Source organism: Macrobrachium nipponense, chromosome 33, assembly GCF_015104395.2.
Source record: "Macrobrachium nipponense isolate FS-2020 chromosome 33, ASM1510439v2, whole genome shotgun sequence".
NCBI classification, from domain to species: Eukaryota; Metazoa; Arthropoda; class Malacostraca; order Decapoda; family Palaemonidae; genus Macrobrachium; species Macrobrachium nipponense.
Window position 1 is genome coordinate 17402814 of NC_087219.1, and position 12961 is coordinate 17415774.

Here is a 12961-nt window from a genome sequence, read left to right on the forward strand (position 1 = left end):
TGCAAGAGGCTGAGGGAAACCTGTCTTCAAAACAATAAAAGAAGTTGATGATTTTCCTGCAGAAGAATAAAAGAAGTTGATGGTGTTCCTGTAGAAGAATAAAAGAAGTAGATGGTTTTCCTGTAGAAGAATACAATAAGTTGATTTTCCTGTAGAAGAATAAAAGAAGTAGATGGTTTTCCTGTAGAAGAATACAATAAGTTGATTTTCCTGTAGAAGAATAAAAGAAGTTGATGGTGTTCCTGTAGAAGAATACAATAAGTTGATTTTCCTGTAGAAGAATAAAAGAAGTTGACGGTTCTTCTGTAGAAGACTACAAGACGTTGATGATTTTCCTGTAGAAGAATAAAAGAAGTTGATGGTGTTCCTGTAGAAGAATAAAAGAAGTAGATGGTTTTCCTGTAGAAGAATACAATAAGTTGATTTTCCTGTAGAAGAATAAAAGAAGTAGACGGTTTTCCTGTAGAAGAATACAATAAGTTGATTTTCCTGTAGAAGAATAAAAGAAGTTGATGGTGTTCCTGTAGAGAAATACAAGAAGTTGATGATTTTCCTGTAGAGGAATAAAAGTTGATGATTTTCTTGTAGAAGAATAAAAGAAGTTCATTTTCCTGTAGACAGAAGAATAAAAGAAGTTGATGATTTTGTGTTTGCAATGAAGGAAGTTGATTTGATTATGCCTGCAGAAGCATGAAGGCAGTTGATAACATAGTGAACGTAGACGTATAAAAATTAATTTATAATACTGTTTGCTTAAATCTATACATTTTTTACGTTACCCAGTATATGGTCCCAAAAATAAATCAGATTTTTCCTTTAAATTATTGTTATCTTTTGAAAATATATTATATCCACTGGATATGCAAGTCTGGTCTTAATCTAACTGAAATTAAATATTATAGGCAATAGAGAACAAATTTAATTTTATATTTATCTAAATCTAACTTATCTAAATCTAACTGACCCTATCAATTTTGTGGTGTTACGTATGACATAAAAGGCGAAATATACCTCAGTAAATATGTTGTCTAATGTTTTTTAATACTAGAATAAGTAAAAAGTATTTCCCAGAGAGAGAGAGAGAGAGAGAGAGGAGAGAGAGAGAGAGAGAGAGAGAGAGAGAGAGAGAGAGAGCAGTGGTTTCCAAACTTTTTTCTGGTCGCTGCCCACTTTCAATACAAGATACTCGTCCATGGCCCACCGCCAAGCATAACCCATGTATGTATAAAAACCCATGGTTTTATACATACATAGCCTCGGATTGTGGGCCGCTGCATTCTGTTACTTGTCCACCCCCCGCCCCCCCCAGTTTGGGAACCACTGTTAAGACTTTAAGGTACAAGGGACTTCCAAGCAAAAGGCGAACATGAGCCTACTTACATCTGTGGAAATATCAAAACACATAAGAATGGGAGCCCCATCCCTCCCCATTACCTAGATAGCTCAAATGCCAGACCAGCACACCAATAACCTCCACAATTGACACAAATATTGTTCAAGATCATCTTTAGTCTTGTTACAAGCCATCAGAAGCTTCCTGCAGAAGGCGCCATTGCCCCTGTATACCCAGAGCACTTTCAGGAAAGTACCCAAAATAAGAAAACATAAAATGATCTTCGATATTCTACCCAAACAGCTCTACCAAAGAGCTTGACATACAGGAAATGTTCAGAGGGAGACATTACTCGAATTTTGTAAGATTACATGAAGTAATTTTACGCCAAAGTGTGTGGTGTAGAGAATTCATCCATCCACAAGACTTCATTGAAACGGAATTTCGGGAAAATACAAGGCTAAACTCATACCAAATCAGCAACGATTATGAAAATAAAAGTACAATATAGGAATAAGATCGATCCACGTAAAGACTGGAAGAAATTATTTTAAAAAATGCCAATTAAGAAAAAAAAGCAAAAAAGGGAAAATATTTGAAAAAGGCAAATATTTAAGCATAAAAAAGATGAAACTCAAGTAAAACACAAAAACATGAAGACCGCAATAAAATTAATGTAAGAAACCTCACCAAAAGCATAAATACTGGAAGTCAGTGGTTACAAAAATAATTTAATGAGAACAACACTTAAAGGCATACGAAGTGTAAGAAGGGATAAAGAAAATGACTCGAAAACAACATAAAAAGACCAAAAGCAAATATATAAAAAGCAATGAAAACAGTGCAAGAAATAAATTACTAAAATGAATACAGACTGAAATAATATAAGTAAAAAAATAATAAAAACTGTAGCAACTTCAACTTTGGCACCAAACCAGACACTTCCTAACTTTATAATGGGAATATTCCTCACGAATAATAAAACTCGCATTTAAAAGGACGAAGAGGAGAGGTTATAAAACCCAGCTATAAAAGTCAAAATTTGACCTACCGGATAAGTGATAGTGGAAAGAGAGAGAGAGAGAGAGAGAGAGAGAGAGAGAGAGAGAGAGAGAGAGAGAGAGAGAGAGAGAGAGAGAGAAATTCAGTAAGGGCAAATAATTTAACATTAACATTTTGGAAAGTTTTAATTTTCAAGTTTGAAAGCACGTTAATCACAACACAACGGATAATATAAAGTCAGTAGCCATCTCTCTCTCTCTCTCTCTCTCTCTCTCTCTCTTTCTTTCTCTATTATATATATTATATATAATATATATATACATACACAAAACGTGTATAATATATATATATATTATTATATATATATATACACACGTGTGTATGCACGTATGTATAATTTAGTTACATATATATGTATGCATATAAACATACACAACACATATATATATATATGTATGTATGTATACACATATACGTACACACAAACCTGTAGATGAAACTCTTTATGTAGTAGCCCCGATGTAAATTCATGTATAGGAACAAAAAAAGCAAGCATACACTTGTAAGCATGTATGTAGAGCATGAGTATACAAGCCAACACTTACTGCTGCGCATGCTCGTGCATACATGTAAATACACTCAGTGTATTGTAAGGTCTATGTCTGACCAGCCACCCCAAACACCCCTCTCCCCCCGAAAAAAGAACAAAAAATAACAACGAATAATTCCCAACGTCTGTTAAATGAAGGCTCGACAAAGACAAGCTGAGAAACCTGGATAATCCATTAGGAAACACAATTCAGTGTTTCCATATGATAATATATAAAAAAGGGGGGTGGGGTGGGGGGGAGGGAAATAGTTAAGGGACATCTATTTGCTTTCACGATGAAGAGAGTGAAAATATGGAGCAAAGAGAGAGAGAGAGGAAAAAAAAGGAGGTCCCTTCTTCATACCTGGTCACTCAGGCTCTTTGACCCTAGAGAAGTCTTTTTGATGCCTTTTGAGCCTAAGGGATTATATATATACGGCTTTTTAAAGCGTTCTCTCGTAAATATGATGCCTGTTCGCTTCGCTAAGCACCTTTTCCCCTTTGAGGGGGGTTTCTTCAGATGGCGTTACCCAACCGGTTCTCCGCAAGTCTTGGAATGAAGCTGCGAGCCCCAACGACCTTCTCTAGCGAACGTACGAGCCGCCTCTGATAACTATACTCTGTTTTTTCCCATCTGTCCATCTGCCTGTGGTGTTTTCGCATGGTAACACTGCGTCCCAGGTTTTAAGTAGTTACGCTATGTGTAAGTTTTAGGTAAATAAAAGGATATCTGGGTGTACATTTGCAACTGAAAAGTGTTTTAATAATTTACTATATGCGAATTACACCGTTAATATTCGAAATAGGATATTATTTAAAGCCCGGGACGCAGTGTTACCATGCGCGACCACCACAGGCAGATGGACAGATGGAAAAAAAAAAAGAGTATAGCTACCAAGTATAGAATTTTCACTGTTGGGTGAACAGAGGCACAGACAGTATTGTCTTCTTTTCTTAGGAAATGGGAGCAAAGGATCAAATCTCCATCACCACCCCCCCCCCCCTTCAACGCCCAGGCCTGTTGCCATGATCGATCTTTGGCTTGAAAAGGGAATGGAGTCGTCATTCACAACTTAATACACAGCTGCAACAGCATCAAGGTGCACTGGGCGCATTTAGGCCTCAATTTGACCCACTGCCACGAAGTCTGTTGTGCAAGTTTCTGCTGTTGCATCAGTCAACTGACAAGGGCTGAAGACTTTTGCTGTATTTATTTGATTACACTTTGGTATGGCATAGTGGTGTTCTAGGTAGGATGCCCCCAGGTAATTACTGGTATCTGAAACACGCAGGATTCTAGGGGTAGTTTAGTCTTCGTTAGCATATATTGTATAAAATCTACACATGCTGCCTCACTCCTCTCTTTTAAATCTATATTCTCCCTTTCACTTAGCTGTCTGGTTTTTCCTCTTTAAATCATATAATACATTTATTACATATTATATAATAATCAATAATTGCGAAGATCTAGAATACAAAAAGAGTAACTATGGTATCGCAGACAGCGTAATTCTATTCAAATTGCGAACTTTACACTTTTTGCCAGATCGTGTGTGTGTGTGTGTGTGTGTGTGTGTGTGTGTGTGTGTGTGTGTGTGTGTATTATCTGAGTAATTTCTAGAGATTTCTAATAAAGAATATATATATTTAAACGCAAGAGGTGCTGACTATTCAAAACTGTAATAGTTCTCCATCAATTGTAAGAAAAAGAGAACGTCCGTTTTCTTTGAGGAAAGACACTGGATTTGAGGAAGACTAAGAATTATTCAACAAGATGTCCATTTTTAAAGAATTCGGTGGTAGGTTGGGTGGCCTGAAATCAATTTGTCTCTATCAATGACAATTGGGGCTCTATCTCAGTTGACGATTGACAGCCGTCAAGGATGGATGTAATCTCTCTCTCTCTCTCTCTCTCTCTCTCTCTCTCTCTCTCTCTCTCTCTCTCTCTCTCTCTCTCTCTCCAGAAAACTTATATAGTTACTGTGCATATTGTGTAGTGTGTAACAAGTGCTTTAATGAATAGCTGGTCTTGCAATATGCACGTAGACTGTATACCCCTATTTTCAAAAGCCAATAACGAAAGAGGCGAACAATGTATGCATAATATAAAAATGCAAAATCTAGAAAGCTCATCAGCAGAGCGTCAAAACACCCACACAAACTGAGTTATTCATCCACTTCCAGCGTTCGCTCGCGTTTTCTGGACATTGGCTAAAGAACACGTGTTAAAATCGTTACTCGATCACAGTTTCGTGTATGTCATCAAACCTGTCTCGAATAGGATATCCAATCGCAGTGCCAAAGCTCTGGTATGTTATCTATTGATATAAACTAGGCGTGGTATCAGCTTCAAAATATTATCATACAAAACAACTCAGAAAAAATATGTTCATGTTATCTATTAGTATAAAGTAGGTGTAATATTATAATTCACGTAATACAAATAGAAATGCAGAACAAATATATTTATGTTATATGTTGATATCTACTGATATGTGACGGGCACATCTAAAATATTATAAAAATAAAACTAATCAGAACACATACGTTTAAACGCCTAGCAAAAGCCTTGTGCCTAAGCAAACGATCATTAAAAAAAAATCAGTATGGGCTATGTAGAATAGTCCCTATAACTCACGAGGCCTATTTATCAAATGATAATTAAAAGGGAACAAAAACAAAATCTTAAAAAAAAACATAAACGTCTTTTTGAATCAGACAAAATAGATAACACTACGTTCCCTGCATTAAGCTATTCATCTTTCAGATAACTCTAGACGTTTTTTCATGCCTCTGGATTTATGTTAGCTTTAGCACACACAAACTCTACTCGATATCTACACGGATAGTGGAATTCTTATAATGTAAGAGGACAGACACTCAAGCTGAAACCTCAAATTGATCAACGGTTCACAACGGATTATGAGGTCAGATACTCAAGCTGAAACCTCAAATTGATCAACGGTTCACAACGGATTATGAGGTCAGATACTCAAGCTGAAACCTCAAATTGATCAACGGTTGACAATGGACAACGAAATTGACAATAGAAATTCATAATAGAAACGAGTCTTTCTACTTAAGATTTAATATGAGGGAGCCTTGCAATTACCTGCTACTATAATTTCAGTACATCACGTGAACAATCAAACGTTAATTATATTGTACTTAAAACTCGCGGTGTTATAAGTAGGAAATGTTGCGTGATTGGCTACATGCAACAACAAGAGAAAAAGATTAATATTATCAGGTTACAAAATTTGCATAATAAAAACTACATCATTATCATTCATATGGAACAACCCTAATGTACCCTTATTATAACTTGCCCCGAAACAAATTGAAAATAGTGAGAGCTCAGAGCTACTGTTGTACCGCTAGGCCAGAAAAGAGAGAGAGAGAGAGAGAGAGGAGAGAGAGAGAGAGAGAGAGAGAGAGAGAGAGAGCGCACCCGTAATCAAAATTCCTTACAAACACGGTCAATACCGACTCATTCAATGTTTACGAATAAAATTCCAAGCGAAAAGAATAAATTGGACGTTGCATTCACATCGCCGATGGTATTTCTTTCACCTGAATTTTTGATTCATCATTCTAATCTTTTTGCACTGGGACAGATTATTATTATTATTATTATCATTAGTAGTAGTAGTAGTAGTAGTAGTAGTAGTAGTAGTAGTAGTAGTAGTAGCTATTGCTGAAGCATTATTCGAATTGATTTCATACTGAGTCTTCTCAATTTTCGGTATTAAATCTTTTCTCTTCTACCTTAACAATAGACGATAACTGGCCACTGTTCACACTTTGGTAGAGGGAAATACATCAACAGCGTGTGCATACCAGTTTTTATTCTGCATACAACAGATAAAGTAGTGAAATATGTGGGATATATCCGCATGGTTCAACACCACCAACTACATACTCTGCTATGATGCAACATCTGCCAGAAACCAGTTGGTACACCCTACGGGATTGTCCCGCCACATTTAACTACAATTTATAGATTTTTTTTTTTTTTTTTTTTATACAGAATAAAAACTGTTGTACAGACAATAAAAACTGCTCTAGTATACACGCTGCTGATTCATTTCTCTCTGCCAGAGTATCAACATTGGAGAATTATTGTAACAATTGACGAAGAGAAAAAACTACAGAAAGAATGAGATTAATCCCAATGACGCATTCCACGCCCCCCCTATTTAGCACATGTTCCATGGAGGGTGTCTTTCTTTAATATTATTATTATTTATTATTTTGCACAACAAGAATTTTGGAAATATTTTAATGTACCAAGGCTCAAGGATGATCCATGTTCCAAACAGGCTTCCAAAGAGTAGAAAAGCGAAATACAAATCATTGGGAAAAAAAAATAAATCAGCATATACAAATTTCTTAATAAGTTTACAGTAACAGAAACAGCAAACAGTAAATAAGAAAACGAAAGCAACATTAAATGGTACTTTAACAAAGGAATAAGATGAAAGGTCTTGGGATTTCTAAACCTATGGTCGACAACGCTGGAGCCAAAACTGTGAAAATATTTGAACTAAATGGTTTTCTCGACAAAAATGAAATTATTTATTTACGTGTGTTGGTGACATACACACACACACCTTAATGGAAATAATGACTATGCTTCGTGGAAAGCATTAGTATTCGTCGAATTTATGTGAAGTTATTAATAGTTTGCGACACGGAAGCGAAGTAGAAAGTGATGCATAAGTGGAAGAAAATGAACAGGAACAAAAACACCTAAAAATATAGAGCAATCGCCAGTGCACACTATATATATATATATATATATATATATATATATATATATATATATATATATATATATATATATATAGTACAATCACAGCAAATTGAGCGTATGCTAGATCTACGAGTCACTTCATACCGACGCCACACTGTTAAAATAGGCAACGAAAATGAAGAACCTGGACACCAATCTTTTTCAGAGCAAACTGATTACTCCAAATAAACTGATTTTACACTTCGCTTTAATATCTTGTCCTTATCTTCGATACTGTATGTAATAATAATAATAACAAAATCTCTCTCTTGTTCATACAATATTCTCCCAAATGGTAAAAATCTTCAGGATGATACTCTTCTACAGTTGCAAAAAGAATTATTAACCGCCAAGCTATACGGATCCTAAAGAAAGCCAGATTCGCCAAGGACCCCATAACCTAAGTACTAGACTGCAAACATCCTTAGCCACGAACCCCGAAAAAAAAGTATGCTTTACTCTGACCATGTCAGTCAAGAGTACCATAAAGAGTACCATCAACGCTCCACGGAATGTCTGTTAAATTATTAATTCGATAAATGTTCCCCCTTTCTCCCTTCAGTCCCGGGAATGGGGTGGGGGGGGGGGGGGGGGGGGGGGGGGGGTTAACCTTGATAATTCCCTGGAATGGGGGTACACCGTCACAGAAAGGAAAAGAGTCAAGAGTATAGTATAATTATGAAGAGTACTGTTTACCTGGGGGAGGTAGGGGGAGTGGGGGTGAGAGTGGGGAGGGGGAGGGAAGAGGTACACCTTTTCCTGACCGCGGCTACAGGTAGATTCCACGTGTATTTTCTAGAGTAGGACGCACTGGTAGTCGTATGAGGAATGGGTTATATCAACAATTGGTCGTAGTGAGCTTTGGGTTGTATCATAAATATGCGGTTATATCTGCATATGAATTATAATTACAATCAACAGGGTTATATCATCAGAGTGGTTACCTTACTGTTGGTGCTTATCAATATTAGGGTTAAGCTGATCACATCAAAATATGGTTATAAAGCTCGCATTACCAACAAACGGGGTTATAACGTATGAATTATCAACAAATGTATCATAAAAACTCTGGGAATATATCAACTAGATTCATATCTATTACAGTGTTATATCAACATTAGGGTTATAAAAAATATGGTTTACCCCAGCAAAAGATATATTACTTTGGTATTACATAAATAAAAAGGTTATATCACCATTAGCACTATATAACACTTAGTTACTAAAAATTGAGTTAATTTAGCGAAAGGTTATATCACCAATAGGTTATATTATCATGATGTTTATATCTTAAAACACGTTATAATATGTCTAGCATTATATCACACTTGGACTTAGGTTATACTACTCATGTGGTAAAACCTAACGACGTCTCATCTCGCCTGGATTTATATCCACGTAGGGCTATATATTCTGGTGTTATAAACACAATGGGGTATAACAATTTTATGGATATGTCGAGACTAGTTTTAACTTAACGCCAGGGATATAACTACCTATACAGTTGCATATGGTTTAGGTTATACCATAATAAGGGATTTATATCCACATCCAGCAACAGTTTCTGTATTACACAAACGCCGAAGGTTATATCCCATCTTACGACACCAATGTTTGTTGACGCCGAGGATAACAACAATTATAAATTTATATCACATCCTAACAAACTTAAATCCCAAGAGGGAGAAGTGGGTGGTAAAGTAACAAAAGTTGTACCCCGTGTTATAACAAGAATGGCGATTTGCGCCGAAGGTTACAACCATTATAAATTCATACGCAGCCTAAGTTATATCCATGGAGGGAGAAGGGAGTGGTGAAGTTATACCAATGTTATATCCCACTTTATATCAACAATGCTTAACAATACCAAGGATTACAATAATAAACGTATATCTCAGCCTATATTATATCCCCAGAGGTGAGGAAGGGCCAGTGCAAATACCAATGTTATAGCCAATCTTATGATGTAATGCTGGTTACCTTCTCTGACTACAATTGTAAATTTTATATGGCAGCCTAACTTATGTCACCATGGAGGGTATGGGTGGGGGGAAAGCGGAAGAGATTCTTATTGCATTGGGATTTATACCCAAATAGGTTATACACTTCGTCCTACCACAGGGCTACATACTCCGGGGTTATACCAGTGTCTGGCGATTATGTCAACGCTCGCTATTTCGTGACTGTGCCATTGATTGGGGAGCCTCCCCGGCTCAATAGACGAGAGAGAGAGAGAGAGAGAGAGAGAGAGAGAGAGAGAGAGAGAGAGAGAGAGAGAGAGGTCCTTTCCGAGTTCTCTGACTTTTACTCACTTTCACGATTAAGGAAAACGTGCTTCTACTTTTTTTTTCTAGAAATGAAAAGACGTTAGGGTTAGTTTATTTTTTTACAGGAAATTGAAAAAGCATTTCATTTATTTTTATGCACAATTAAGGGAAGAGATTTTATTTAGTACTAAATGAAAAAAAAGACTTTATTTTCTTTCGGCAAACGAACCCAACATGATTCTTTTGCTTTATACCAAAAGTGGAAGGACGGTTTTCCATTATTGCCACTCAGTTCAAGAAGAACATTATATTACATCGAATTATCAATGCTTTTATTAATTTGTTATAAGACTGGAAAGAAGATTTTATTTCTTAAATATAAACAAAAGACCGCTTGTAATTGACCACAATAAGCAAGAATACAGGATGAACAAATAAAGGTCTGGTGTTCAAGAGAGAGAGAGAGAGAGAGAGAGAGAGAGAGAGAGAGAGAGAGAGAGAGAGAACAAGCAGCAAGGCGATAATGATATACCTGAATTAATAAAAAAAAAATTAACTTGAATTCTATTGTACAAGTAATAGAAAGCAAGGCAAACATTTACATGATATAACAGGAAAATCAATCAGTGCAAAAAGAAAACGTCAAAATATGAGTCTAGGCGACTCCTAATATTAGCATGGGAACTAAAAACAGAAAAAAAGGCATAAATCAAGCTCCGAACAACCTAAGAGAGAGAGAGAGAGAGAAAAAAAACAACGACCATTAATACAGGCACCGCACCTGAATGAACCGCCCCTCCACGAAAGATGCAATTATCAATGGAATTTACTATGATGTACTACGGTGTTATTAATACGATGTTCATACCTTCTTCCAGGAATGAATAATAACAGACATCGATAGCAGTCGTAATGCGACAGAGAGCCATTTGGCTAAGCGCTGTACACACGGGGACTAATGGATGTGACAGCCTCGTCAACATTACGTATACCCCGTGGCATTAGTTATTCAGTTGGACTGCCCGAGGTGACATGGCGTGGTCAGGTTATTTAATACTGTTTTAAAAGATATAAATATACATGTGTAAATATCTGAGATGCAAAGACAAACACACTCGCACGCGCGCCTACCTCTATCCATATATAATAAACACAAAGATACATACTTGAATATATATATTATATATATATATATATATATATATATATATATATATATATATATATATATATATATATATATATATGTGTGTGTGTGTGTGTGTGTGTGTGTGTGTGTGTGTGTGTGTGTGTGTATGAGAGAGAGAGAGAGAGAGATAGAGAGAGAGACGAGAGAGAGATGAGATCCGAGAGAAGAGAGAGAGACAGAGACAGAGACTACAAACTGAATATTATAGCTTTCAACTTTAATTGTGCTATCCACGTATCACATACCAATATATGAAAGAGATATAAAAAACATATATGTGAAATAAATAGTACAGAATAACCCTCGGGTACCAGAGGAGTAAATGAACACATCAACAAGTGACATAAAATACTCAACGAACACAAAATAGCACTCTACTCACTACGACCCTCAACCCGACCTTTGACCTGACTCGTCAGAGCGGTCGTTCTCTTGACAGTCTTCCAAGTTTTATCAGTCAGATCCTGGGTCACGACTGTTGTCACTTTCCTCTGCGAGGCAGAGGCAGCCTCTGCAGCAGCAGAGGTCACAAACGAGGCACTGCGAAGAATACCAACAGGGAACAGAGGGTCACTTTCAACGCTGCTGGAAGTACTCGGGGTACGTGAGGTACTGCCGGGAACCTGGGGGTATCTTTTCATACCTTGCACAGGGGAGGAATCACTAGATGCCCAAGAACCACTTTCAACACTTGGGGTACGACACATACCATTTTCAACCTTTTCAGCTACAAGGGCACGGTCAATACCAAAATGCACGCGAGGGTCGCCTTTGATACCTCGGGTGCCAGACGTATCTCCACATGCCCAGGGGTCACTTTCAACGCCCGGGGTACGGCAGGCATCAATTTGGACCCTTTCAGCACCAGGTAAGTAAAAAGATCTAGGACGCGCGGGACGGTCACTTTTAACACCCTGGGTATCTGAGATTTGAGGATGACCTCTAGATGCCCGGAAGTCACTTTTAACACCCTGGGTATCTGAGATTTGAGGATGACCTGTAGATGCCGGAATTCACTTTTAACACCCTGGGTATCGAGATGAGATTTAACCCTAGATGGCCCGAAAATCACTAAAACACCCTGGGTACTGAGATCTGGGATGGACCTCAGATGCCCGAAAATCCTTTTAACAACCCTGGGTATCTGAGATCGAGGATGCCTTCAATGCCCCGAAAAATCACTTTTAACACCCTGGGTATTTCTGAATCTGAGATGACCTCAGGAAATGCCCGGGAAAGTCACTTTTAACACCCTGGGCATCTGAGATTTGAGGATGCCCTCTACTAGATGCCCGGAAGTCACTTTCAACACCGTGGGTGTCTGAGATTTGTGGATGACCTCTGGGTGCCCGGTAGTCACTGTTCTGGGTATCTGAGATTTGTGGATGACCTCTGGGTGCCCGGAAGTCACTGTTAAGACCCTGGGTATCTGAGATTTGGGGATGACCTCTGCATGCCCGGAAGTCACCGTTAACACCCTGGCAATAAGAAGAGCCCTTAGAAAACCGACAATAATCACTTTTGACAGCTCGGGCAGGACCAACGCCGCTTTTGACCCTTCCACGACCAGATCCCCGGAAATCACCTTCAAAACTGGAAGACCGAGAGACACCACTGGGTACCAAGAGGTTCCTTTCGACATTTGGGCTTCGACAGACGCCGTTCGACACCTGAAGGTCCCAATCAACGCCACTTTTCACCCTCTCATCACGAGGGGCCGGTGCCCGAGACACACAGCTGTACACCCAGGAATCACTCCCGACGCTGGAAGTCCTAGAAATACCAT

The 12961-nt window shown here is 37.9% G+C and overlaps 1 protein-coding gene across 1 annotated transcript in view; it reads right to left on the reverse strand.

Moving 5' to 3' along the window:
* The window catches only part of LOC135202977 (uncharacterized), a gene marked incomplete in the record, with an annotated part of 465217 nt that overhangs the window by 438155 nt on the left and 14101 nt on the right, over nucleotides 1-12961 (reverse strand).